The sequence below is a fragment of the Arachis hypogaea genome, chromosome 16 (genome assembly GCF_003086295.3).
Source record: "Arachis hypogaea cultivar Tifrunner chromosome 16, arahy.Tifrunner.gnm2.J5K5, whole genome shotgun sequence".
Taxonomy (NCBI): Eukaryota; Viridiplantae; Streptophyta; class Magnoliopsida; order Fabales; family Fabaceae; genus Arachis; species Arachis hypogaea.
Window position 1 is genome coordinate 53,279,233 of NC_092051.1, and position 4,973 is coordinate 53,284,205.

The following is a 4,973-nucleotide window of genomic DNA, read 5'->3' on the forward strand; positions in this document are numbered from 1 at the left end:
ATTTTATCATATCTTTTCAAAAATATCTTCTTATCTTATCTTTTTCAAAAATATCTTTTCAAAATATCTTTCCTAACCTCCTAACTACTTATCTTTTCAAAATTGGTTTTCAAAATTTGTTTCAACTAACTAACTAACTTTTTGTTTGTTTCTTAACTTTTTCAAAACCACCTAACTAATTCTCTCTCTCTAATTTTCGAAAATATCTCCCCCTTTTTCAAAAATTTCTTTTTAATTAACTAATTATTTTTATTTTTATTTTAGATTAAAAAAATTTTCGAAAAAAAAAATATACTAAACATTTTTCAAAAATCATTTTTCAAAATCACTAACTCTTTTTCAAAAATATTTTCGAAAATTCCCCCTCTCCCATCTTATTCTATTTATTCATTCATATCCTAACATCCCATCTCACATCTCTTCCATCGGTACAGTTGTGTTTCTTCCTTTACATCACATTCTTTGTCTCCCCCTCTTTTCTTCTACTCACACAGGAATCCCTATACTGTGGTATAAAGGATCTCCATTATTATTATTATTTTTCTGTGCCTTCTTCTTTGTCATATGAGCAGGAGCAAGGATAAGAACATTCTTGTGGAAGCAGATCCAGAACCTGAAAGTACTCTGAAGAGAAAATTAAGAGAAGCTAAAATACAACAATCCAGAGATAACCTTTCAGAAATTTTCGAACAGGAAAAGGAGATGGCAGCCGAAAATAATAATAATGTAAGGAAGATGCTTGGTGACTTTACTGCACCTAATTCCAATTTACATGGAAGAAGCATCTCCATTCCTGCCATTGGAGCAAACAACTTTGAGCTGAAACCTCAATTAGTTTCTCTGATGCAGCAGAACTGCAAGTTTCATGGACTTCCATCTGAAGATCCTTTTCAGTTCTTGACTGAATTCTTGCAGATATGTGATACTGTTAAGACTAATGGAGTAGATCCTGAAGTCTACAGGCTCATGCTTTTCCCTTTTGCTGTAAGAGACAGAGCTAGATTATGGTTGGATTCTCAACCCAAAGACAGCCTGAACTCTTGGGATAAGCTGGTCACGGCTTTCTTAGCCAAGTACTTTCCTCCTCAAAAGCTGAGCAAGCTTAGAGCTGATGTTCAAACCTTCAGACAGAAAGAAGGTGAATCCCTCTATGAAGCTTGGGAAAGATACAAACAGTTGACCAAAAAGTGTCCTTCTGATATGCTTTCAGAATGGACCATCCTGGATATATTCTATGATGGTTTATCTGAGCTATCAAAGATGTCATTGGATACCTCTGCAGGTGGATCCATTCACCTAAAGAAAACGCCTGCAGAAGCTCAAGAACTCATTGACATGGTTGCTAATAACCAGTTCATGTACACTTCTGAAAGGAATCCTGTGAGTAATGAGACGCCTATGAAGAAGGGAGTTCTTGAAGTTGATACTCTGAATGCCATATTGGCTCAGAACAAAATATTGACTCAGCAAGTCAATATGATTTCTCAGAGTCTGCATGGAATGCAAGCTGCATCCAACAGTACTCAAGAGGCATCTTCTGAAGAAGAAGCCTATGATCCTGAGAAGCCTGCAATAGCAGAGGTAAATTACTTAGGTGAACCTTATGGAAACACCTATAACTCAACATGGAGAAATCATCCAAATTTCTCATGGAAGGATCAAAAGCCCCAACAAGGCTTTAATAATGGTGGAAGAAACAGGTTTAGCAATAGCAAGCCTTTTCCATCATCAACTTAGCAACAGACAGAGAACTCTGAACAAAATGCTTCTAATTTAGCAAATCTAGTCTCTGATCTATCTAAGGCCACTGTAAGTTTCATGAATGAAACAAGGTCTTCCATTAGAAATCTGGAAGCACAAGTGGGCCAGCTGAGTAAAAGGATCACTGAAATCCCTCATAGTACTCTCCCAAGCAATACAGAAGAGAACCCAAAAGGAGAGTGCAAGGCCATTGACATAGCGCCATGGCCGAACCTGTGAGGAGAGGAGAGGACGTGAATCCCAAGGAGGAAGACCTCCTGGGACGTCCAATGGTCAATAAGGAGCTTCCCTCTGAGGAACCAAGGGACTCTGAGGCTCATCTAGAGACCATAGAGATCCCATTGAACCTCCTTATGCCCTTCATGAGCTCTGATGAGTATTCCTCTTCTGAAGAGAATGAGGATGTTACTGAAGAGCAAACTGCCAAGTTTCTTGGTGCAATCATGAAGCTGAATGCCAAATTATTTGGCATTGATACTTGGGAAGTTGAACCTCCCTTGTTCATCAATGAACTAAGTGATCTGGATCAACTGACATTGCCTCAGAAGAGACAGGATCCTGGAAAGTTCATAATACCCTGTACCATAGGCACCATGATCTTTAAGGCTCTGTGTGACCTTGGTTCAGGAATAAACCTCATGCCCCTCTCTGTAATAGAGAAATTGGGAATCTATGGGGTGCAAGCTGCTAAAATCTCATTAGAGATGGCAGACAGCTCTAGAAAACAGGCTTATGGACAAGTAGAGGACGTATTAGTAAAGGTTGAAGGCCTTTACATCCCTGCTGATTTCATAGTCCTGGATACTGGAAAGGAAGAGGATGAATCCATCATCCTATGAAGACCTTTCCTGGCCACAGCAAGAGCTGTGATTGATGTTGACAGAGGTGAAATAGTCCTTCAATGGAATGAGGACTCCCTTGTGTTTAAAACTCAAGGATCTCCCTCTGTAACTATGGAGAGGAAGCAGAAAAAGCTTCTCTCCAAGCAGAGTCAACCAGAGCCCCCACAGTCAAACTCTAAGTTTGGTGTTGAACTCCCATATCCAAACTCTAAGTTTGGTGTTGGAGAGTTTCAACAAAGCTCTGCACATCTGTGAGGCTCCATGAGAGCCCACTGTCAAGCTATTGTCATTAAAGAAGCGCTTGTTGGGAGGCAACCCAATGTTTATCTAATTCTTATTTTTATGTTTTCTTAGGTTAATGATCATGTGGAGTCACAAAATAAATAGAAAAATTGAAAACGGAATCAAAAACAGCAGAAGAAAAATCACACCCTGGAGGAGCATTTGTCTGGCGTTCAGCGCCAGAACAGAGCATGGTTCTGGCGCTGAACGCCCAAAATGGGCAGCTTCTGGGTGCTGAACGCCAGAAATGGCACACAAATGGGCGTTGAACGCCCAAAATGGCCACCAACCTGGCGCTGAACGCCCAGAGTTGGATACAAAGGCATTTTTACATGCCTAAGGGGTGCAGGGATGTAAATCCTTGAAAACCTCAGGATCTGTGGACCCCACAGGATCCACTCAGGATCTGTGGACCCACAGGATCCACTCAGGATCTGTGGACCCCACAGGATCCCCACCTACCTCCACTCACTTCTTCTCACCACTCTCTTTCACACAACCCCATAAACACTCTTCCCTAAAAACCCCTCACCAATCACCTCAATCTCTCTTCCCCACTAAACCTTCACCACTCACATCCATCCACTCTTCCCCATAAACCTACCTCATAAACTCCACCTACCTTCAAAATTAAAAACCAATTTCCCACCCAAACCCACCCATATGGCCGAACCTTGACCCCCCCTCCATTCCCTATATAAAGACCTCCATTCTTCACCAAATTCACACAACACACCCCTCTACACTCTACTTAGCCGAAACCACATCTCCCTCTCCCTCTCCATATTTCTTTTCTTCTTCTTCTACTCTTTTGCTTATTGCTCGAGGGCGAGCAATATTCTAAGTTTGGTGTGGTAAAAGCATAGCTTTTTTGTTTTTCCATTACCATTGATGGCACCTAAGACCGGAGAATCCTCTAGAAGAGGGAAAGGGAAGATAAAAGCTTCCACATCCGAGTCATGGGAGATGGAAAGATTCATCTCCAAATCCCATCAAGACCACTTCTATGATGTTGTGGCCAAGAAGAAGGTGATCCCTGAGGTCCCTTTTAAACTCAAAAGAAATGAGTATCCGGAGATCTGACATGAAATTCAAAGAAGAGGTTGGGAAGTTCTAACAAATCCCATCCAACAAGTCGGAATCCTAATGGTTCAAGAGTTCTATGCTAATGCATGGATCACCAAGAACCATGATCAAAGTAGGAACCCGAATCCAAAGAACTATGTTACAATGGTTCGGGGGAAATACCTAGATTTTAGTCCGGAAAATGTGAGGTTGGCGTTCAACTTGCCATACATGGAAGAGAACGCACGCCCCTACACAAGAAGGGTCAACTTTGATCAAAGGTTGGACCAAGTCCTTATGGACATATGTGTAGAAGGAGCTCAATGGAAGATTGACTCCAAAGGCAAGCCGGTTCAACTAAGAAGATTGGACCTCAAGCCTATAGCTAGAGGATGGTTGGAGTTTATTCAATGCTCAATCATTCCCACTAGCAACCGGTCTGAAGTTACTATAGACCGGGCCATCATGATCCATAGCATCATGATTGGAGAAGAGGTGGAAGTTCATGAGATTATACCTCAAGAACTCTACAAGGTGGCTGACAAGTCCTCTACCATGGCAAGGTTAGCCTTTCCTCACCTCATTTGCCACCTATGCAATTCAGCTGGGATTGACATAGAGGGAGATATCCTTATTAAAGAGGAAAAGCCCATCACTAAGAAAAAGATGGAGCAAGCAAGAGAGCCCAGTCATGGAGCTCAAGAGGCGCAAGAAGCTCATCACCATGAGATTCCGGAAATGCCTCAAATGCACTTTCCTCCACAAAACTATTGGGAGCACATCAACACCTCCCTAGAAGAATTGAGTTCCAATATGGGACAACTAAGGGTGGAACATCAAGAGCACTCCATCATGCTTCATGAAATAAGAGAAGATCAAAAAGCAATGAAGGAGGAGCAACAAAGGCAAGGAAGAGACATAGAAGAGCTCAAGGACATCATTGGTTCCTCAAGAAGGAAACGCCACCATCACTAAGGTGGATTCATTCCTTGTCTTATTTCTCTGTTTTTCGTTTTCTCTGTG

General features: G+C 41.7%; 1 non-coding gene across 1 annotated transcript; it reads right to left on the bottom strand.

Moving 5' to 3' along the window:
- Window positions 1-1,098: 1,098 nt before the first annotated feature.
- LOC112760325 (small nucleolar RNA R71) lies at window positions 1,099-1,206 on the bottom strand. The gene has a single exon (XR_003180771.1). It is a non-coding gene; the product is annotated as a small nucleolar RNA R71 (small nucleolar RNA).
- Between the last annotated feature and the right edge of the window lie 3,767 nt (window positions 1,207-4,973).